The sequence below is a fragment of the Leucoraja erinacea genome, chromosome 32 (genome assembly GCF_028641065.1).
Source record: "Leucoraja erinacea ecotype New England chromosome 32, Leri_hhj_1, whole genome shotgun sequence".
Taxonomy (NCBI): Eukaryota; Metazoa; Chordata; class Chondrichthyes; order Rajiformes; family Rajidae; genus Leucoraja; species Leucoraja erinaceus.
Genome location: NC_073408.1, coordinates 4,904,509 through 4,928,938, shown reverse-complemented (window position 1 = coordinate 4,928,938; position 24,430 = coordinate 4,904,509). Strand labels below are relative to the sequence as shown.

Genomic DNA, 24,430 nt, shown 5'->3' with positions numbered 1-24,430 from the left:
AAAAATATAAGGACTTATTAATGATTAGCCCAGATCAATAGAGGTAGCTCAGATGGTTCTAAAGTGCAGTGGGGCTGGGAGTTCATGAAACAGCACAGAAAGTGCAACTCCGATACTTACTCTAACTTGTTGAACTTTACCTAATCTGTCCCGATCTGATATATCAGTGTAATGTCTTTATCCAGAAACAATGCATTGGACTGAGATCACATCGGGGGAGATGAGGTTAACTAATTAAACCCCTGTCCCATGGTACAAAGAAACATAGAAAATAGGTGCAGGTGTAGGCCATTCGAGCTTGCACCGCCATTCAATATGATCATCCAACTCAGTATTACATCCCTGCCTTCTCTCCATACCCCCCGATCCCTTAAGCCACAAGGGCCACATCTATGTGTTTAAGAGGGAACTGCAGATGCTGGAGAATCGAAGGTTACACAGAAAAGCTGGAGAAACTCAGCGGGTGCAGCAGCATCTATGGAGCGAAGGAAATAGGCAACGTTTCGGTCCGAAACCCTTCTTCAGACTGATCGGGGGTGGGGGTGGGTGGGGACAAGAAAGGGAAAAGGAGGAGTAGCCAGAAGGCTGGAGGGTGGGAGGAGACAGCAGGGGAGCTGAGGAAGGGGAGGAGACAGCAAGGACTAACAGAATTGGGAGAATTCGATGTTCATGCCCCGGGGGTGTAGACTCCCCAAACGGAATATGAGGTGCTGTTCCTCCAATTTCCGGTGCTGCTCGCTGTGGCCATGGAGGAGACCCAGGACAGAGAGGTCGGAGGCGGAGTGGGAGGGGGAGTTGAAGTGCTGAGCCACCGGGAGGTCAGCTTGGTTATTGCGGACCGAGCGGAGGTGTTCGGCGAAACGATCGCCCAACCTCCGCTTGGTCTCACCGATATAGATCTGCTGGCATCTAGAGCAACGGACGCAATAGATGAGGTTGGAAGAGATGCAGGTAAACCTCTGTCGCACCTGGAACGACTGCTTGGGTCCTTGAACGGAGTCGAGGGGGGAGGCAAAGGGACAAGTGTTGCATCTCCTGCGGCCGCAAGGGAAAGTGCCCGGGGAGGGGGTGGACCGAGAGGGAAGGGAAGAATTGACAAGGGAGTTATGGAGGGAGCGGTCTTTGCGGAAGGCAGATATGGGGGGAGATGGGAAGATGTGGCGAGTAGTGGGGTCACGTTGGAGGTGGCGAAACTGACGGAGGATTATTTTTTGTATGTGACGGCTGGTGGGGTGAAAGGTGAGGACTAGGGGGACTCGGCCCTTGACATCTAACTCCCTCTTAAATATAGCCAATGAACTGGCCTCAACTACCTTCTGTGGCAGAGAATTCCACAGATTCACCACTCTCTGTGTAAAAAATGATTTTCTCATCTTGGTCCTAAAAGACTTCCCTCTTATCCGTAAACTGTGACCCCTTGTTCTGGACTTCCCCAACATCGGGAATAATCTTCCTGCATCTAGCCTGTCCAACCCCTTAAGAATTTTGTAAGTTTCTATAAGATCCCCCCTCAATCTTCTGAATTCTAGCGTGTACAAGCCGAGTCTATCCAGTCTTTCTTCATATGAAAGTCCTGCCATCCCAGGAATCAATCTGGTGAACCTTCTCTGTACTCCCTCTATGGCAAGAATGTCTTTCCTCAGATTAGGAGACCAAACATGTACGCAATACTCCAGGTGTGGTCTCACCAAGACCCTGTACAACTGCAGGAGAACCTCCCTGCCCTTATACTCAAATCATTGTATGAGCTCATTCCAAGAGCTCTCCCGAGTTTGCCCCGATTCGAACTCGGAGATTTGCGGTAATGGCCACTCGTCGGTACTCGGGGCTCTCGTGGACATTTTTCATCATGTTGAAAAATCTTCACGAGTCTTCCCGTGCTTACCTGCTGTTAGCGAGTCTTCCCGAGTACCTGCCGTTAGCGTTAAGAGTCCCCGAACTCCGACGTACCTGCTACGTTCATTCTCCGTGCTTACCACGAGTTTGATTTTTTTTTAAACTCTTAGCGCTAATGGCAGGTACTCGGGAAGACTCGCTAACGGCAGGTAAGCACGGGAAGACTCGTGAAGATTTTTCAACATGATGAACAAATGTCCACGAGAGCCCCGAGTACCGACGAGTGGCCATTACTGTAAATCTCCGTGTTCGAATCAGGGCAAACTCGGGAGAGCTCTTGGAATGAACTCGTACCGTGGGACAGGGCTTTAACTACCAGCCCAAAGACTGGCTTTAGACATAAAATGCTGGAGTAACTCAGCGGGACGAGCTGCAGTCTGAAGAAGGGTCTCGATCCGAAACATCACCTATTCCTTCGCTCCAGAGATGCTGCCTGTCCCGCTGAGTTACTCCAGCATTTTGTGTCAACCTTTGGTGTAAACCAGCATCTGCAATTCCTTCCTACACAAAGACTGGCTTTGCTTCAATCTTGATTTTTCTGAAAATATCATTCACATCTCATGAGATTAATTCATACAAAAAAAAAAAATCAAAGATTCTTCAGTTATTCAGTTTCACCCAGTCTTAAGGACCACAACCCAAAACGTCACCTGCCCATTCCCTCCCCAGATGTTGCCTGACCCACGAGGTTCCTCCAGTACTTAGATTCCAACATCTGCAGCTCCTGGAGTCTCCAGTTTCGCATGGCTAATTCCTCTCCTCCAATTCAGAAAAGACAGACTGAATAAACCTTTCCTGTGCTCTAACTTTTCTTTGATTCCATGAAATGTCTTAGAAGAGTCATAGAACTGTACAGCCCTTTGGCCCGCATTGTCCATGCTGACCAAGTTGCCAAACCGGGCTGGTGCCATCTTCCTGCAATTGGCCCACACCCTTCTAAAACCCTTCCTACCCATATATTTGTTGTAAAGTCTTTTAAAACTTGTAAATGTCTCCACAAAAGTTGCAAATATTCCTCTGGTGGTAGATCTTGTCCTGCACTGTCACCCTCTGTATTTCAAAGAACATTACTAAGCCTGATACAACCTATATAAATAGGGCAACTTTTATGGTCAACAGAACGTCTTCGGTGATAGCCTAGAGCGTGCCTGTCCGACCAAAGTAGCCAAAATAGTAGGAAGGAACTGTAGACGCTGGTTTACACCGAAGATTGACACAAAGTTCTGGAGTAACTCAACGGGTCAGGCAGCGTCTCTAGAGAAAAGGAATAGGTGACGTTTCGGGTCGAGACCCTTCTTCAGACTGAGAGGCAGGGCAGAGAGTAGCTAGAGGTATGAAAAGGTACAAAGAACAAATGAATGAAAGGTATGAAAAGAACAAATCAAAGCCCGCACCGATGATCAAGGAAAGATAGAGCCCACAATGGTCCATTGTTGGTTGTGAAAAAGGAGATAATAAGTAGATGTAAACAGTGAAACTTGCAGGATGGCAGGGAAATGTGTAGGACAACTTGGTTGGGGGAGGGGCGGTGGGAGGGGGAATGCAAGGGTTAGAGGATTCATTGATCATACCATTGGGTTGCAAGAAGGGTCTTGACCCGAAACATCACCTATTCCTTCTCTCCAGTGATGCCGTCTGACCTGCTGTTACTCCAGCATTGTGGGTCTTTCAACAAGAGTAGCCAACTATTTTTGGAGGATAAGCACACGGAAAGAGGGAAAGATGCAATGTATCAGCTAAAAGGGGACTTCCACCAATTGGCCAAAAGGTCCCAGCCCAAGTCAAGATACAAAGTAGCCCACCACTCTCCCCACTCTGACCCTTCAGTCTGCACCATTATAATGAGACCCAGTGCAAACCTAAGGAACATAGCCTCATTTTCCATCTGGACACCTCACAGTGCCAGAGACCCAGGTTAGATCCCGACTACGGGTGCTGTCTGTACGGAGTTTGTATGTTTTCCTTGTGACCGCGTGGTTCTTCACCGGGTGCTCCGGTTTCCACCCATATTCCAAAGACGTGCAGGTTTGAATATTAATCAGTGTCTGTAAATTGTCCCCAATGTGTAGGGTAGTGTATGACTGCCGGTCGGTGCGGACTTGGTGTGCAGAAGGACCTGTTTTCACGCTGGATATCTGAAATAAAACCTGCAGTCTACAGGACCTGACATTGAATCTTCCAACTTGAGGCAACTTTTTCCTTCTGTTCGTATTGGAACTGGCCGTTTCTGCTTGTTGTCACTTTGGCTCAGGTTTTTATTGTGATGCTACAATTAATGTACAGTACTACTATAATGCTACAATGCTGAATCACTATATGCTGCACAAGGGTATGCTGAAGATGGGATTTAGCCTGAAACGTTGCTTATTTCCTTCTCCATAGATGCTGCTGCACCCGCTGAGTTTCTCCAGCACTTTTGTCTACCTGCTGCACGCTGATACTTTTCCCTTCACCCCATCTGTTGCACTAGTGGGTGGCTCGATTACACATGATTTGACTGGACAGAATGCAGTAGCTCCACTCAACACTCTGGAGCCTCCGTCTGCTCTGGTATTTGATTTAATTCTTCACATGTGTAAATTATAATGTTTTATTTTTAATTGTCTACTGAACTTATACGTGATGCAGCCAACCTCACTCTGGAAAGGGCTGAGAATCGCTGTTGTGTTGCAGAGTTGACAGACACTCACACTAAATCTCTGGGACCAGGTCCCCACTAAATGCAGGACTATACTGTACACATGCAGGTCGCACCTGCAGGCCGAACTCAAAGTACTAGGATTACGTTCGAATGGCCTTTGGTGTTATTCCTCATTATTCCTGCTGATAGATATAGTAAAGGCAGACTAATATGGTTAATCTACACTACCACTGTATATCATGTTGTCACTTGCGAGCAAAGCACCCAGGCAAATTCCTTGTACTTATACATACTTGGCTAATAAAATTTATTCAAAGTCAAATTCAAAATTCAAAGTCAAAACCTGCTCCGTCTACTTTATTGTAATTTGCACCAAGGTACAGTGAAAAGTTATTTTGTTGCTTGCTATCCAGTCAGAGGAAAGACTATACATGATTACCACAAACTGCTGGAGTTACTCAGCGGGACTAACAATGGTCTTTTCACCATTTTCCTTAATCTTCATTCGTTTCCACACCTTCCCCTTCTCTATCCCTCATCTCCCTCTCCCAACTCAGTCCGAAGGGGGGTCTCGACCCGGAACGTCGCCCATTCCTTCTAGCCAGAGATGCTCCTGTCCTTCCGAGTTACACCAGCATTTTATGTCTATCCAGCATCTGAAGTTTCTTCCTATATATGATTACAATCAAGTCGACCACAGTGTACAGATATAGGATAAAGGGAATAATGTTCAGTGCAAGGTGAAGTCCAGTAAAGTCTGATTAAAGATAGTCCGAGGGTCTCCAATGAAGTAGATGGTAAATCAGGACCAGTCTCTGGTGGTGATAGGATGGTTCAGTTGCCTGATAACAGCCAGAAAGAAACTGTCCCTGAATCTGGAGGAGTGTGTTTTCACACTCCCGTACCTCTTTTCCCCGATGCTCTCTTTCCTCTTGCTTTCACTGTGTCCTAGTACACATGACGATAATAAACCAACACTAAATGTTAAAATGTTTCTCTCTCCACGGATACCACCCGACCTGCTGTGTGTTTTCTGCATTTTCTGTTTTTTATTTCAGATTCCCAACATCTGCAGGGTTTCTGTTCTCCTTGGCATCCTGATGCCAGTTTAGTTTGCCAGGTAAACATTAGCAAGAATATTCCATTTGGGAGAAATAAGAATGGAACACTAGAACAGGGTAGACGCAAAATGCTGGAGAAACTCAGCGGGCAAGGCAGCATCTAACGGAGAGAAGGAATGGGTAACGTCGCCTATTCCTTCTCTCCATAGATGCTGCCTCACCCACTGAGTTTCTCCAGCATTTTGCGTCTACCTTCGATCTCCCGTTCCCCTCTCCCCTGACTCCCAGTCTGAAGTAGGGCCTCGACCCGAAACGTCACCTATACCTTCTCTCCAGAGATGCTGCCTGTCCCAGCTGTTTGGGTCTGCCTTTGGTTTAAACTAGCATCTGCAGTAATTCCCGATACATATCTCATTGGAAGAGAAACTGCAGTTACAATCGAAACATAAATCTACAGTAGAACTAATTGGGGCAAAAGTAATTGCCTTTATGAATCACTAATACTAATTGCATTTATGAAATCACACTTATTAAATACTATAAAATCTCAAGTGTAATTAAAAAATGTTTAATTAACCACTGATGTTACACGGATTAAACAGAACAAGATTCAACAGAAGAAAATTCACCCGTTATCTCACAGCCTATCTTTTAATCTCTGGCCTTTCTCCAACCATTTGCCAATCAACCCATCCTCACCAGTATCTAATATCTAATATCACAGAGTATAGACATAAGGAAATGCAGATGCTACTTTGAAGAAGGCTGTGAAGAAGGTTCCCAACCTGAAACGTCTCCTATCTCTGCTAGACAAAAGTGCTGGAGAAACTCAGCGGGTGCAGCAGCATCTATGGAGCGAAGGAAATAGGCGACATCCTATCAACATTTCAAGCCAAAACCCTTCTTCAGACTGATGTGGGGTGGGGAGAAGAAAGGAGAAAGGAAGAGGATGATCCAGAGGGCTGAGGGAGAGCTGAGAAGGGGAGGACACTGCAAGGCAATTGGCAATTAATTGGCAATTAAATTATTTTGACTCAGAGCCAAAATGCCAACCAATAACTCCAGCATTTGGAGGTGAGAAGAACCTAGGCTGCAGCCACTGTCTCCATTATCTCAGCAGTGTTCAGTCCATGCCTGCCAATAATTTTACACTTGCATACAAGTCTCATTGCCAATGTTCCACGGACATCTATCTATGTTTTCCTGCTAAGTTACTCCAACACTGTGCGTCTTTTTTCCACCTTTCATTGGCCTGACTTTGTTCCGCCCCCCACCTCACTTCCAGCTTTCTCCCCTCTTCTACAATCAGTCTGACGAAGGGACTCGACTCGAAACATCGCCTAGCCATGTCTTCCAAAGATGCGGCCTGATCCGTTGAGTTCCTCCAGCGTTTTGTGTCTATTTTTCTGCCTGCGAATGCAGAGCAGAACAACAGACAGCCGACCATGCCATCTCTGGGTGCCCGCTCTACCAACCACCAAATGGAGCTCAGTCGGGGCCTGGCAGACATTGACGCCATCAGAGACAACAACCTGGCTGCTCAACACCCGGCTTGAGATCTAACTATTCCTTTGGTTTATGTTTCATTCACAAGAACAACAGCGAGCAGATTATTTCCCAACTGCAAGGCACAGGTCTGACAGAACCTGTTAACCCTGATGGGTTAATCTGATCACCCTGGACAATTACGGTTAGAACAGAAAGCACACGTGCTGTAACACCACAGTGCCAGTGCACGGGTACCGTTGGTCAGCGCGGACACAGTGGGCCAAAGGGCCTGTTTCCAAGCTGTATCTCTAAACTAAACCTGTTCACTTATGATCCAAAACTCAGTTCTTAAGAGTTTGGCAATTAAATTTTTTGACTCAGAGCCAAAATGCCGACCAATAACTCCAGGCAGAATAATCTCTGCCTCAGAGGGTGGTGGAGGCAGGTTCTCTGGATGTTTTCAAGAGAGAGCTAGATAAGGCTTTTAAAAATAGCGGGGTCAGGGGGTATGGGGAGAAGGCAGGAACGGGGTACTGATTGGGGATGATCAGCCATGATCACATTGAATGGCGGTGCTGGCTCATAGGGCCGAATAGCCTACTCCTGCACCTATTGTCTATTGTCATTTGGAGGTGAGAAGAACCTAGGCTGCAGCCACTGTCTCCATTATCTCAGCAGTGTTCAGTCCACGCCTGCCAATAATTTTACGCTTGCATGCGAGTCTCATTGCCAATGTTCCATGAACCATATCCTGAAAACCTTTAAGCAATTAAATAGTTGAATAGTTTTCAGTTAGAAATCTTCCAACTCTTTAGTGACCACCACTGATTTTCTGCTTCTTTCATAAAACGCAAGATCAGCACATTTATAAAATTTGAAAATGAATCCGTGTCAAATCTGATACATGGATGTTGATTTTGACTAGACCTGTGAGTTAAACATTAAGCTGTGACAACACACTGGTCAGCCCAAGTGGCTCATGTTGGTATTTTTGTTCTGCACAAACCTACCGCAGATAAGGGTGACCGGGGTGGAAATGGTCACTGATTTTTGTCAGATAGCGAGAAGTATAGTTGGAGTTAATGTTGATGCATCTCTGCCCAATAGTTGAAGTTGCTATCTCACAGCGCCAGAGATCCGGGTTTAATCCTAACTCAGGGTGCTATCCACATGGAGTTTATACATTCTCTCTGTGACCTACGTGGGTATTCTCCGGGTGCTCCGGTTTCCTTCCACACTCCAAAGACATACAGGTTTGTAGGTTAATTGACTTGGTAAAATTGTAAATTGTCCCTAGGATAGTGTTAGTGTATGGGGTGATCGCTGGTTGGTATGGATTCGGTGGGCCGAAAGGCCTGTATCGCTAAAACGAAGTACGATTTATGGAAGTCTCATGTACACAAGTATCATTTATTGGAATTAGTTTTGGGACAGTGAAATAATTAATTTGCATGCTATCCAGTCAAATCAAACCAGGCACAGGTACGATCAAACCAGACAACAGGTAGTGCAAAGAGAAGAATTCCAGGGTGCAGAATATAGTATCACAGCGTTAGTGGTGCAGAGGAAGTGCAAGATTCACAATGAGATAGGTTGGGAGATCAGGGCTACATCTGATCTTACGGGAGGACATTCAGTAGTCTGTTAATAGCAGGGAAGAATCCGTTTGTGAATCCCAGGGCATTTGCTTAAGCTTTTGTATCTTTCATCCGCAGGAAGAAGTGGAAATGACCAGGCGCGGCAGCGTGGCACAGCGGTAGAGTTGCTGCCTGACAGCGCCAGCGACCCGGGTTCGATCCTGACTACGGGTGCTGTCTGTCTGGAGTTTGTACCCTTCTCCCCGTGACCACATGGGTTTTCTCCGGGTGCTCCGGTTTCCTCCCACACTCCAACGAAGGACAGGTTTGTAGGCAAATTGGCTTGTTTAAAAATTGTAAATTGGCCCCAGTGTGTGTAGGATAGTGCTAGTGTTTCTGCGCTGTACCTTGAAACTAAACTAAAGACCAGGGTGAAAATGGTCCCCGATTTTTGTGAATGCCTTCCCAAGATGGTGAGAAGTGTAGATGGATTGAATGTTGATGCCTCTTGTTTCAATAGTTGCAACTTTGCAACATTTAGGCAACTGTTTCACGCTAGCCAGACACAGTATCAAGCTGAAAAGTATCAGTATCAAGCTGAGTTCCTCTGACACTTTGTGTCCACTTGTGTTTATAACCAAGCACAAACCGACACAAAGTGTCAGAGGAACTCGGGCAGCCTCGCTGGAGAACATGGATAGGTGACGATTCAGTTCGAGACCTTCCTTTCTAGCCTAATCATACTTCCTCGTTCTTGGACCATGATCTTGCAGATTGGGTGGCAAAGTGGCGCAGCTGGTAGAGTTTAAGAAGGAACTGCAGATGCTGGAAAATCGAAGGTACACAAAAAAGCTGGAGAAACTCAGCGGGTGCAGCAGCATCTATCATGAGTTTCTCCATCTTTTTTGTGTACCCAGCTGGTAGAGTTGCTGCCTCACAGTGCCGGGGACCCAGATTAGATCCTAAACTTAGTTACTGTCTGCATGGAGTTTGCATGTTCTCACTGTGATAGTGTGGGATTCCAATGAATGCTCCAGTTTCCTCCCACATCTCAAAGATGTGTAGGTTGGTAGGTTAATTGGTTGCGGAAAATTGCCCCCTGATGTGTGGGCCAGTGGTAGAATCTGTAGGGGGGGGGGGCAGAATTGATGTCAATATGGATAGAATAAAATCTGGATGTGGTGCAGAATCAGGGTAAACAGATTGGTGTGGCTTTTCTTCATGCTGTATTTCTCACTCTACATTAATACACACCATGTACTCAACAGTTAGCCATTAAAAGGAACACACATTTTCTGCCTCCTCTTCTCAGGCAGGGAATGCCAAACCTTTTGCCGATTTAAACAAAAACTTCAACTACCCTCCAAATGCAGATTTTAGCAAGGCCTTTGACAAGATGCCGCATGGTAGACAGGCTCATAAGGTTAGATCATGCAGGATCCAGGGTGCGCTAGCCATTGAATACAATGCTGTCCTGTGTCGGAAGGAAATGCAGGTGCTGGTTTATAATGAAAAGAGATACAAAGTGCTGGAGTAACTCAGCAGGTCAGCCAGCATCTCTGGAGATAAAGGATGGGCGATGTTTTAAGGCGTGACCCTTCTTCAATGTTGTCCTGGTTTGTCAGAGTCAGAGGGCAGAGGGTTGTTTTTCAGATTGGAGGCAAAAGATCAGTGGTGTGCTGCAGGGTCGCCTGATGTTATGCAAGGTCATAAGGAATAAGAGTAGAATTAGGCCATTCGGCCCATCAGGTCTACCCCAGCATTCAATCATGGCTAATCTATCTCTCCCTCTGAACCCTTTTCTCCTGCCTTCTCCCCATAACCTCCGACACCCGTACTATTCAAGAATCTATCTATCTATCTCTGCCTTAAAAACATCCACTGACTTGGCCTCCACAGCCCTCTGTGGCAAATAATTCCATAGATTCACCACCCTTTTTATACTAACAATTATATTTATTTTAACAATTTGGTTGAAAATGGAAGTGACTTGAATGGTAAGTTTGCATATGACGAAATAAAATTAGTGGCATGGTGGATGGTGAAGAAAGTTGTCTTAAGGTCACACTGTAAAGGTATATGAGCCTATAACAGATTAACTCAATGAAGCATCCCTGGAGGACATGTTTCAGGTTGTGACCCTTATCAGACACTGAAGTCATCGGAGTCTGCAGAAGGGTCGCCTATTCCTTTTCTCCAGAGATGCTGTTTGGCCTGCTGAATTACTGGATGTTTTCAAGAGAGAGCTAGATCGGGCTCTTAAAAATAGCGGAGTCAGGGGATATGGGGAGAAGGCAGGAACGGGGTACTGATTGGGGATGATCAGCCATGATCACATTGAATGGTGGTGCTGGCTCGAAGGGCCGAATGGCCTACTCCTGCACCTAATGTCTATTGTCTACTCCAGCTGTCTGTGGCTGGCTTCATTCTTATTGGTAAAAGCCAACTAATTGGTAAAAGTGAAGTCAGAAACGCAGCAGAAAGATACAAAATGCTTACTCAGCAGATCAGGCAATATCCCTGGAGAACATGGATAGATGACATTTTGGGTCGTAAACCCTTCTTCAGACTGATTGGGGGTGGGGGTGAGAAAGAAAGCTGGGAGATGGGGCAGGAGAGAAAGGCCATCGCCAATAATAGGTGAACACAGACAAAACAACACAGATAATAAGATAATAATGACCCTGGCATAATGAGAACAAGAAACATATTTAGCAGAAAAAGCCGCAGGAGGAAATGGCTTTGAAATACCCTCTTGCTTTTGTACACTCTATCTTCACCAAGGACAGCGAGGTTGTTGATTCTGCCACAAAATGGTTAAGACCCAATGTTATTTGCAATCAACCAATCTACACACAAGTCCCAAGCACAACAACCAGCTGTTTTTGGTGAGGTAACACAGACTGTCCTGCTCGTTGAACACCACATGATCACAAAACGAGATAGTTTTTAAAATTGGGGAATAACTGGATCAGATCTGTCATTGCTGCAAGAATCTAAACTGACCGAGTTGCAAAAAGGAGTTAAATTTATCCCACGGGCGATGCAGTGTTGGTGGAGTGCGGTCAGCGTTTTTATGTGGCAGATAATTTGTGCAAAGTTAAATCCCACAAAATTGCGTTAACGACCAGATCAGCCAGTGGAGTGGCTGGGAAGCCAGGGGTGACTCTCCCGCTATTCCTGTTGCAGATGAGTTAAATGCTACTCGTTTCTCCTGCTGTGCATATTGCCCTGTGATATCCCGGCGGGTTCATGCACGCTCCTACCTGTGTTGCCGGCACAGCGCAGGTTCCCCTCAGCGACCCGCTCCTGCAGCCTCAGAAACAGCAGCACCTCCCTGGCTGCAAGCAACACCAGCCAAACACTTAGCCCGCCCCCCGCGCCACACGATTGGTTTCCCCAGCCCGTCAGCCCGACCATCTCGCCGCATGATTGGCTGTCCCAAGGCCAATCATTCCGCCCTGAGCCAGGCGATTGGTCCTCCCGGCCGTCACTCATCCACACCCCGCCCCACTGCACCACATGGCTCCTCCTATTGGATATCAGAGACGTCCGTCACAACTAGAGGCGGGACCAGCGCATCTAATAGGTTAACGCCCACATCTCTCCTGTCGGAGCCTCTTCCCATTGGACAGCTGAGGTGTCAGTCACCGCTGGGAGGCGGGACCCCCGCGTCCACGACCAATCACAGGCAAGCCTCCACATCCATTGGCCACAGGCTAATAATGTCAGTCAAACGGCTGCTGTTTCACCTGCAACAAAGTCAATGCAAAGCGCAAAGGTAATTGCATTTAAAATTGAAGCGCGTCCGCTGTTAATAAAAATGGTAGATTGCAAAAAATAGGTGAAAGGGCGGCAGAGACTGGAGGAGGCGTGTCCGTGTCCGCCATCTTTGTTGCTGGCGGAAGTGGCGGTTTGGCGCCCCCTCCTGCCGCCCGGGACCGGAAGTGACATCGGAGGTGTCGGCCGGCGGGGCCAAAGCATCGGCGAGAGGCTGAGGGGCACAATGGCGGGAGAGCTGGGAGCCGGCGGGCAGGTGCACAGGTGAACCCGAGTGACTCCGTGACTCCCTCCCTCTCTCCCCTCCCCTCCCCTCCCCTCCCCTCAGGTACCTGCCCCGCCGGGCTGCTCTCCATCTCTCCCCCTCTAGCCCCTCTCTAACTCTCTATCTCTCTCTATCCCTCCCTCCTCTCCCTCAGGTACCTGTCCCGCCGGGGCTGCTCCATCTCTATCCCTCTCCCCCCCTCTATCTCTCTATCCCTAGCTCTCTCCCCCCTCTATCTCCCCCTCTATCTCTCTCTATCCCTAGCTCTCTCTCCCCTCTATCTCTCCCTCTCCCCCTCTCTCCCCCTCCCCCTCTATCCCTCTCCACCTCTATCCCTCTCCACCTCTATCCCTCTCCCCTCTCCCTCTCCCCCTCTATCTCTCTCTCCCCTCTATCTCTCCCCTTCTTTCCCCTCTCTCTCTCTCTCCCCCTCTCTATCTATCTCCTCTCTCCACCCCCCCCCTCTCTCTATCTCTCTCCCCCTATCTCTCTCTCCCTCTCTATCTCTCTCCCTCACTATCTCTCTTCCTCTCTATCTTCCCCCTCCCTCTCCCTCTCCCTCTTTTTCTCCCTCTCTCTCCCTCTCCATCTCTCCCTATCTCTCTCCCACTTTCTCCTTCTCTCTCCCTCTTTCTCCTTCTCTCTATCTCTCCCTCTCTATCTCCCCCTCTCTATCTCCCCCTCTCTCTCTCCCCCTCTCTATCCCTCCCCCTCCCCAGCTGTCCCCAGGTGCAGGTGAGTGGCCCCGCGTCGCGTCCCTGCAGCTGGAGATTCAGATTGGGCCAATTTCCCCAAAATGTAATTCTTCTTTTATAGAGAGAGAGAAAAAAACACACTTTATCTTTCCTGGTGTAGCATTGAAAAGTTTGCCATCTGCAAAAAGCACCAAACCCTGGGATCCAGATATGTTTCAAGAAGGTGCATAAATAGCTGTTGATAAAACGAGTTGTCAAGTTGTGCAGGGGAGGAACTGCAGATGCTGGTTTACACCGAAACTAGACACAAAATGCTGGAGCAACTCAGCGGGACAGGCAGCGTCTCTGGAGCGAAGGAGTGGGGTGTCTGAAGAAGGGTCTCGACCCGAAATGTCACCCATTCATTCTCTCCAGAGATGCCTCCTGTCCCGCTGAGTTGCTCCAGCATTTTACCTGCTTCAATTGTCAAGTCTTCCGCATGACCAATGGTGTAATGTAACAACCAGATGATTTAAGTCTTGTAATGGGAGCTACTCGTGATTGTCATATTCTATTCTTCTCCACCCACGAAAAATGAAACCCGGTTGTAAATCCTCCTCACTAGACTGTTTCTCTCATCACAGCACAAACATTGCTGTTACATTGTGACTGTTCTAACTAGTCCCATTTGTACTTGATTTTGACCGTAACTCGACTCCGCTGCGAGTTCTCTTTGGTGACGTCGGGCAGGCTCTTTCGTTTAAAGCATCAGTTCGTTTCTTTACTGAGATTAATTTGTTAGAATTTGTTAGAGGCTAGTTCAATTTGAATTTTTTTTGGTGCAAATGGCCTCTAGTTTATTTTAACATATACAACTGAGTACTTGGTAAATTGTGATTATTAAAGTAATAAATAGGTTTACAGTGAAACTTTTTTCTAGTAAACAGCTTTTTCTCACCAAGTGCAAGCTATTGTCTTCCAGTGTTATCTAAAGGTGCTACCTTATTTTAATTTCTTTATTTCCTGATATTCTCAGTCCCTCCGTCAGCTGCCCAGCATCATCACAACCACCACTTTGTTCCACCCCTATGTGAAGCTGGTTGTTTATATTTTGTCATCGTGCTACATTCTCTTTGAAAGTTAACCTGTTCCTCAATGCGATTTTTCAGATTTTCTAAAGGATAATGAAATGTTGATTTTGGACTGTTTTACAAAGAATATTTGGATATTATGGTGGGGTTTTCTTTTTACCTTTCTGTTTATATATGTAAGGGCAGATGGGGGGGGATATTTGAACGAGACGAGGAAACACTTCTTCTTAGAACGGAGATGAGGAAACACTTTTTCTTACAGAGAGTGGTGAGTGTGGAATTCTCTGCCTCAGAGGGCGGTGGAAGCAGGTTCTCTGGATGTTTTCAAGAGAGAGCTAGATGGGGCTCTTAAAAATAGTGCAGTCGGGGCATATGGGGAGAAGGCAGGAACGGGGTACTGATTGGGGATGATCAGCCATGATCACATTGAACGGCAGTGCTGGCTCGAAGGGCCAAATGGCCTGCTCCTGCACCTATTGTCTATTGAGATCTGAGCGGCTGTCTTTTTTTGCATACAAGGTGGTGGGAATGTGGAATGGGCTGCCTGAGGGAGTGGCAGAGGCAGGTATGTAAATAAGAACACATACATCAGGCTACATCTTGCCATTCAACACCATTTCGCCGTTTAATTTTGTTACCCAGCTCGGGGAACTTAGCTTTCCAGCGTCTCTCATCTGGATCCTCGATTTCCTTATCAACAGAACACAATCGGTCCGCATTGGCATCAACATTTCCACCTCGTCAGTGCAGGAGCCTCTGCTCAGTACTTGTGCTCAGCCTCTGCTCTACTCTTTACCCCTTGAATTTGTAGCTAGACACAGTTCCAAATCCATCTTTAAATTCGCCAACACCACCATTGATGGATGAATTACCATCCGATTGAATGGTGCCAGAACAAGCAACCTTGATCTCAGCGTCAGTAAAACCGAGGAGATGACTGACTTTAGAAGAGGGAGGCCGAGGATTTGCCCTCATAGATAGGTCAGTGATGGAGAGGGTAAACAACTCCTAGTTACTGGGCATGCCTATCTCTGAAGACCTGTCCTGTACCTCGCTCATTGATGTAATCATCAAGAAAGCACTTCAATACCTCTACTTTCTTAGAAGGTTGAGGAGATTTTGTATGTCAGTAAATGTTCTCTTGAATATCGTGCAGGTGTACGGTAGAGAGCATATTGACTGGTTGCGTCACAGTCTGGTTCGGCAACTCGAATGCCCAGGGACGAAGGAGATTTCAAAAAGTGGTGAACACTACCTGGTCCATCACAGGTACTGACCTCCCCACCATCGAAGGATTCTATAGGAATCCATAGGAGTCACTGCCTCGAAGAAAGCCAGCATCATCAAGGACCCACACCACCCTGGCCACATTCTCATTTCACTTCTGCCTTCAGGAAGAAGGTATAGGAGTCTGAAAACTGTAACATCCAGGTTTCCGGAACAACTTTGTGTCAACAACCAGGAGGCTATTGAGCACTATAACCTCCAATTAAACTGCAAACTATCTTGGTTGCGTGAGGGACTTTGGGCTTTGTTTTATTTGGGACTTTATTTACTAAACTTTTTTTTTGTTTGTTTATTATTTTACCTATTGAGTACAGAGTTTGGAAACCTGTATTGCCGCTGCGGGTAAGGATTTCACCGATCTGCTTTGGTGCATACGACAATTAAATACTTTGATGCTCTCTTGATTATGATGGTTAAAAGACATTTGGGACATTACATGGATAGGAACATTTTGGATGGATATGTGACAAATGCAGGGAAATGGGATTAGCTTGGATCGGCATCTTGGTCAGCATGTCATAGCATGTTCCTGAGAAAATAAGCAGCAGATCTAGGTAATGTCATCATGAGTAGAGTTGTTGCCTCACAGCACCAGAGAACCGCGTTCGATCCTGACTACAGGTACTGTCTGTGCAGAGTTTGCACGTTCGTTCCGCCTGTGACCATGTGGGCTTTCTCCGGGTGCCTCCCACATTCCAAAGATGTGCACGTTTGTCGGTTAATTGTCTTCTGTAAATTGTCCCTAGTGTATGTAGGATAGAACTAATGTACAGGGGTGATCGTCGGTCAGCATGGTGGGTCGAAGGGCCTGTTTTCCCACTGTATTAAACTAAACTAAATTCCATGCTCTTATCCTCTTATTTCTGATGGGTTTGAATGCACAATACATCCAGACATCCCTGTGAACCCAAGGAGTTCAACATGTTGTCTCAGCAACGTGTTTCGCCAGGTTTCTGCTTGTTTTGCTTGGATGCAAACAGCCCTATCTCAAAGAAGTGCAGGTGAATTCTCCTTGGAATCTTCTTTAACACTTATCCAAGATCATTGAAACTTATTGTTAAAGAAGGAACTGCAGATGCTGGAAAATCGAAGGTACACACAAATGCTGGAGAAACTCAGCAGCATCTATGGAGCGAAGGAAATAGGCAACGTTTCGGGCTGAAACTCTTCTTTAGACTGAAGAAGGGTTTCGGCCCAAAACGTGGCCTATTTCCTTCGCTCCAGATGCTGCTGCACCCGCTGAGTTTCTCCAGCATTTTTGTGTACCATTGAAACTTATTATCTGGTTGTATTTAATAGCTCATTGTCGGACACTGTTTGTAATTTGTCTTCTGTTCCTGCTTTATAAGTGATTATATTTTAAGTACTTCATTGGATGTAGAATGCTTTAAGAAATCCTGACTTGGTGAAAGGCATCGGATTAAGCCATTTTTTCTACTTTCCCTTCGATATTTTTCGTCTTTTAAAAAAAAAAGCCTTTGCCACCTTTTGACCATCATCTCTGCAAGCTGTTGGGTGGGTAACATAGGCGTTATTTGCCCTTTGATAATTCTTTCCTAGTTGTAATTACTGTGGTCTGTACAGGGGATAGAGTTGTACTTCTTCTCAGATGTTCTCTCAGAATTGTGGACAAATTGCTTGGGCTCTGAGTGGCTACTGAAGCTAAAGTGGGATCAGCAGGTGAGGCTTGAGGGGGTGAAGTGGGTGATTTGATTAAAATGTTTTGCATTCATTCCAAAGCTTATTCTCGGCCTCTGCAGGGAACTGTTTGATGGATATTTGAGATGCGAAAGAACTGAGTTTGGCAGAAGTTGGTGCCTATGGATTTGTTGCTCGTGACTGATGTGGTGGAAACTGCTGAGGAACTGAATTTTGAGAAGAACGGTTCAGTGTAGTGTTTTTTCCAGAATTCTGCAAAATACTGTCCAAGGTGGAACTGGTTTGGCTTTCATTCGGCAGAAATCTAAATCTGTGTCAAAACATTGTGACGAGCTGGTCAAGGACTAATATTTGTTCTGTTGGTTTGAGGAGGCGTCTTGGTTTCATCTTGAGCCCCGGCCAATATTCATCCCACAGCAACATTGGTGAAGACGCAAATTATTTGGTCATTACATTGTGTTGGCCATTGGCTGCTGTGTAACCTACATTACACCAGTGTGCTCAGCTCTTTTTTAAAAAAATAATAATAATAAATCAAATTTATTCACTTATTTTAAAAAATAATATTTACACTACAATAAAGCAAGCCAGAACCCACCACCACAATACAATACAAACATATATCCATAATAATCTTCTAATATTCAGCTCATTGGCTGCTGTGTTACCTACATTACACCAGTGTGTTCAGCTCATTGGAATTTAAGCATCAGCAATAGTGACAGGTGGGTTGGGAACTGTTTCTGGACTGAATCTCAATGGGCTCCAATACATTTGACATGTCACGAGGTGGTCGTGAGTAGTCGCTATTGTAGTTGCCATCATCTACGTTAAGACTCTGGGTTTCAGCCAAATTCACCATGAGGAAGCTCATAAGTCATTTGAACAGAATTAGGCCATTCGGCCCACCGAGTGTTACTCCGCCATTCAATCCTGGTTGATCTACCTTTCCCTCTCAGCCCCATTCTCCTGCCTTCTCCCCCATAACCCCTGACACCCAACTGCTCAAGTTGCATTTGTATTGGTTTGCTCGAGCTGAGTGCCTGCGAATACGTGGAGGTTCTCTCAACAAGGACCTCATGCAATTGGTTGCATAACGAGCTATTTTCAGTGCTTTATATTGAAGAGGACATTTTGTTCCTTGTCCGTAAGAAAGCCAAGTGATTTTCCACAGAGACTGTGCACCCAGCTGTCGCACACAACACTGTTGTAAATTGATTGTCCTTCTGCTCTGTGACTTCCAGTGCTGGAACAAGCTACCCTCTAGTCAACATATGTGCCACATTCTGCCGAATTAGTTTCATTTTGAGTCGTGCAAATGATTGTGGTGGCCTTCTTTTGATGCTTGAACATTGATTTGGAGCCACACAGTGTTGAAACGGGCTCTACAGCCCAACTTGCCCACACTGACCAACATGTCCCATCTTCAGTATAAACCTGCATCTGCAGTTCCTTGTTTCTACTAAGCAGAATTTAATTTGAGTTTAATTTTCTTGAGGTTGTTTAGCTCGGCATACTGAGGTTGACTTTTTGTTGTTTCCTTAGTAACGATGGCTGTTTGCCATTTGATGGTGGGTTGAGGGTCAATATCCACAATTATGCCACCTTTCAATTATGAACTCAAAAGACTTGGTGGGCAAGAGCAGGCTGGCTGTCTAGTGCCGTAATTGGGGGAGTGCTGAACTGCCAGACACCTTGTCTACTCTTGCAAGCAGATGTTGAAATTCCTGCAGCATTCATGTGAAGATGAGTGAACACATTATTTTTGGCAGCTTGGTCAAAATCATATCCTCAAATCAACATCAGATAATAACATGCTTATGGAAACAGATACAATTGGCTTTTAAAGGACATTTGGACAGATCTATGGATGGGAAGGCATCTTTGAGCCAAATGCAAGCAAATGAGACCTGTCCAGAATTCACGTTTAGTTGACATGACAAGTTAGGCCGAAGAGCCTGCTTCCATGTAGTATGGATCTATGGCTCTGTGTAGAATGGAACTGCAGACGCTGACTTTAACATGGCGAAGTCCTGGGATCTTTTGCCGAGATTTGCCAGTGTTGCAGCTCCATCCAGCGGGGCCTGTGGACTTTGGAAGCCGCGGTCTCCGGTAAGAAGCGGCCGATTTCGGAAACTCCAAGCCGCAGAGTGTGTTCCTCCGTTCCGATGCCGGAGTTTCGATCATCGGGGCGAGAGGGCCTGTGCATCGGGCCGTCCGTAGTGGCGACTGCGGAGGGTTCATGGCCCCGACCACGGGTGAACAAAGAGGAGAATGAGTGAACTTTATTGACCTTCCATCACAGTGAGAAAAGTTGATTCCACTGTGGTGGATGTTTATGTTAAACTATCGTGTATTGTGTTTTTTATTCATATGGCTCAAATCTCACTGTACCAATTGGTGCAGGTGACAATAAATATGAACTTGAACTGGTTTAAACCGAAGATCGCCACAAAAAGCTGGAGTAACTCTGTGGATCAGGCATAACTGGCTCTATCACTGGTTGTTGGTTGTTTTGCGAGATATCACTGTGCACAAATTGGCTGTTATGTTCTCTAAATTACAGCAATGTCGTCATACAGACACACTTAGTAGTTATGTTTTTGGAAGTGAAATGAAGGTGAAGAGTACAATAAAATTGAATCCCTTTCCATTCTTGTACACTGGAGGGTTGTGGCATTGGGGGATGGAGCAAAGAGAGTGCAGAGAGGTTTAATGTGGAAAGATTCTGGGGCATTTTGTGTAGCTGCCTGGCAATTCTCACTTTAGATTCCTACTTTCTTCTTCCTTTGCTGTTGGAGTTTACTTTTTGGATCTCATCCCTCAATCCGCTTTTTTACCATGTTTTGAAACGAGGTTAAAAAGCGAGAATAATGTCAACGCAGGAGCATTAAATCTGAGAAGTTGCCAAACGGTTGTGTGTATTTGCAGCGGAGTATGCCAGCTGATCCTGTTTCATCCAGAATTATACTTTACAAATCATTAAATCTGTGCAAAGGTAGACAAAAATGCTTGAGAAACTCAGCGGGTGAGGCAGCATCTATGGAGCGAAGGAATAGGTGACGTTTCAGGTCGAGACCCGGAAGGGTCTCGACCAGAAACGTCACCTATTCCTTCGCTCCATGGATGCTGCCTCACCCGCTGAGTTTCTCCAGCATTTTTGTCTACCTTCGATTTTTCAAACATCTGCAGTTCCTTCTTAAACACTAAATCAACACAGATCTCGCTGCTCTTTACCAATGGTAGAACATGTCCTTGAACTCTGAGGTTGTGCTGGAAGCGTCTAACAGTGCTCATGTTCGCAGTTTGGGTAGTTGTGTCTTTTAAATGTGTTGGCTCCGATGTGGTCTGTAAAGGGCCTGTCCCACTGTACGAGGTAATTTGAGAGTTCTCCCGAGTTCTCCCCTGATTCGAGCTTGTATAATGTACGTAGCGGGTACGTAGGGGCTCGTACGTGTAAAAAGTGACAATTTTTTTTTCCATCATGATTTTTTTTTACTTGTGGACATTTTTCACAGTGTTGAAAAAAGGTCACGAGTTTACCAGATTTCCCGAGTGCCTACCGTTACTCGTACGAGCAGCTATGTGACATCCACGAACTCCTAAGTACCGGCTACGTACATTGAAACATATAAGATTGTTAAGGGCTTGGACACGCTAGAGGCAGGAAACATGTTCCCGATGTTGGGGGAGTCCAGAACAATGGGCCACAGTTTAAGAATAATAATAATAATAATAATAATAATAATTTTATTTATAGAGCACTTTAAAAACAAACATAGCTGCAACAAAGTGCTGTACATCACTAATCATTGACAAAAAAGTTAATACACACCAAAAATAACAATCAAAAGAAATAGTAAGGAGTAAGCCATTTCGAACGGAGACGAGGAAACATTTTTTCTCACAGAGAGTGGTGAGTCTGTGGAATACTCTGCCTCAGAGGGCGGTGGAGGCAGGCTCTTTGGATGCTTTCAAGAGAGAGCTAGATAGGGCTCTTAAAAATAGCGGAGTCAGGGGATATGGGGAGAAGGCAGGAACGGGGTACTGATTGGGGATGATCAGCCATGATCACATTGAATGGCGGTGCTGGCTCGAAGGGCCAAATGGCCTACTCCTGCACCCAGTGGTGGACTGGTCAGGGTGTCAGCTTGCCCGATGGCAAGTGGGCCCCCTTTGTCTCCTGGCAACCAATATTTTTAGACCCAGTCCGCGACTGCCTGCACCTATTGTCTATTACACAAGCTCGAATCAGGGGAGAACTCGGGAGAACTCTTGAATTACCTCGTACAGTGGGACAGGTCCTTAAATCTCAGCTCCACCTACAATTGAATCCCTACGAGCCATTTGTTGCTACATTGCTGCATATTACTGCAACCGACCACACTTCAAAAGAAGTTAATTGGCCGTAAAATGCTGTTGTGCACCCGGAGGTTATGTAAACTGTGTTACAATTGGAGGTTTTCCCTTTTACCTACATTTTCCTTTCATCACCAACTTAAAATGGCGCAACACTTCCCATGCCATGGCCACATGCTCCTCACTGAGCTTATCAGGCAACTGTTACGCAGATGAATATCTGTTCGAGCAAACAAAACGTGCAGGAAGGAATTGTAGATGCTGGTGTAAACCGAAGACAGGCGCAAAGTGCAACTCTGGAGATAAAGGATACGGGTGAGTAGAAATTTTGAAACTACCTGGGAATTAACAAATGCTTGTAATGGCCAAGCAGTTAGTCATAGTTATAAAACACAGAAATGGGCCCTTCAGCCCAACACATCCATGCCGATCATCATATACCTTCTCTCTATACGAATCTAATTGACCCCAGGGTCTTGGTGAGACCACACCTGGAGTATTGCGTACAGTTTTGGTCTCCTAATCTGAGAAAATACATTCTTGCCATAGAGGGAGTGCAGAGAAGGCTCACCAGACTGATTCCTGGGATGTCAGGACTTTCATATGAAGAAAGACTGGATAAACTCGACTTGTACTCGCTAGAATTTAGAAGATTGAGGGGGGGGATCTTATAGAAACTTACAACATTCTTAAGGGTTTGGACAGGCTAGATGAAGGAAGATTGGTCCTGATGTTGGGGAAGTCCAGAACAAGGGGTCACAGTTTAAGGATAAGGGGGAAATCTTTTAGGACCGAGATGAGAAAAACATTTTTTTTTTCACACACAGAGAGTGGTGAATCTGTGGAACTCTCTGCCACAGAAGGTAGTTGAGGCCAGTTCATTGGCTATATTTAAGAGGGAGTTAGATGTGGCCCTTGTGGCTAAAGGGATCGGGGGGGTATGGAGAGAAGGCAGGTACAGGATACTGAGTTGGATTATCTGCCATGATCATATTGAATGGCGGTGCAGGCTCAAAGGGCCGAATGGCCTACTCCTGCACCTATTGTCTATGTTCTATGTTTCTGTGATACGTGATGGTGATGCAGACTTGTCTGGACACTTCTTGCCAGATTATGTGTTTTGACTTTTTGTGTGAGGTGAAAGATTCTAGACTGATCGGTACAGAATGCTAGCATAGAGCAGGACAGGATGTGTGATTGGGTTTAGAAACTTGTTGTGTGTAGGCTAGAGCTGTGGAGATGAAACATTCCTTTGAAATGAGGTCGTGGGTAAAGTATAATGAGTAAATATTGAGATAAAGCAGAACAAGAAATGTGCTGTAAAGTACACTGACCGTATTAATGGTTAAGAAAGAACTGCAGATGCTGGAAAAATCGAAGGTAGACAAAAATGCTGGAGAAACTCAGCGGGATATGGGGAGAAGGCAGGAACGGAGTACTGATTGGGGATAGAAACATAGAAAATAGGTGCAGGAGTAGGCCATTCAGCCCTTTGAGCCTGCACCGCCATTCAATATGATCATGGCTGATCATCCAACTCGGTATCCTGTACCTGCCTTCTCTCCATACACCCTGATACCTTTAGCCACAAGGGCCACATCTAACTCCCTCTTAAATATAGCCAATGAACTGGCCTCGACTACCTTCTGTGGCAGAGAATTCCAGATATTTACCACTCTCTGTGTGAAAAATGTTTTTCTCATCTCGGTCCTAAAAGATTTCTCCCATATCCTTGATCAGCCATGATCACATTGAATGGCGGTGCTGACTCGAAGGGCCGAATGGCCTACTCCTGCACCTATTGTCTATTCTCTATCGACCTGCTGACTTCCTCCAGCACTTTGTATATCACTCAAGATTCCAACCTCTGCATTCTCTGGAATTAGTTAGTTGGTATTGCTGTCAAATTGGAAGCATCACCAGCCAAGGTCGACAACAATCTGTCACGCAGTAGTTTGGGTAATGCATGTTGTCTTCATGTTCATCCAAGGTTTGCTTAACCCGAGGAGTTGGTGTAAGCTGCACTCTTGCTGAAACCAGCATATTGCATCAGGCAAGTCGTGCTACAGATAGGAACGGTATGTCAACAGATCTCTCTTGTCTTTTATGTTCCCCTCTATCTCACCATTATTTCAAGAGTTCAAAAGTGCTGCTTTGTCCTATCCACTGGACATGAACTGGGAAGATAATATTCTGAAGGGGCCTGTTCCACTTGGCGATTTTTTTCAGCATCAGCCAGCATCATTGACTGACGTATCCGGCCACCGAAACGCCGTGCCGTAACGCTGCGTGATGTCGTATGACGCGCTGTGTTTTTTCGAGCGTCGCAACTTTTTTTTGTCGCTGGATTTTGAAATGTTCAAAATCTTTTGGCGACCCTGATATGACGCCGAAAATATCGCCAAGTGAGACAGGCCCTTTACTGGCACGTAAAATACAACCACAAGAATAATAAATGTATAATAAACATAGAAACATAGAACATAGAAACATAGAAATTAGGTGCAGGAGTAGGCCATTCGGCCCTTCGAGCCTGCACCGCCATTCAATATGATCATGGCTGATCATCCAACTCAGTATCCCGTACCTGCCTTCTCTCCATACCCCCTGATCCCCTTAGCCACAAGGGCCACATCTAACTCCCTCTTAAAT

General features: G+C 45.8%; 2 protein-coding genes across 5 annotated transcripts in view; one reads left to right on the top strand and one right to left on the bottom strand.

Annotated features, from left to right (window-relative positions):
* Positions 1-12,333, bottom strand: part of slc37a4a (solute carrier family 37 member 4a) — a 33,100-nt gene extending 20,767 nt beyond the window's left edge. For 2 of the 4 annotated variants that reach the window (XR_008726036.1, XM_055660609.1), the window contains exon 1: positions 11,930-12,051. The gene's annotated coding sequence lies outside the window, so the exon portion shown is untranslated. Of the gene's footprint in view, positions 1-11,929; positions 12,052-12,314 lie in introns of those variants that run through there. The other 2 variants (XM_055660611.1, XM_055660610.1) reach the window with 2 other exon arrangements.
* A 249-nt stretch (positions 12,334-12,582) lies between these two features.
* The window catches only part of pcsk7 (proprotein convertase subtilisin/kexin type 7), a 132,522-nt gene continuing 120,674 nt past the window's right edge, over positions 12,583-24,430 (top strand). Inside the window, exon 1 of the mRNA XM_055660607.1 lies at positions 12,583-12,707. The gene's annotated coding sequence lies outside the window, so the exon portion shown is untranslated. The remainder of the gene's footprint in view (positions 12,708-24,430) is intronic.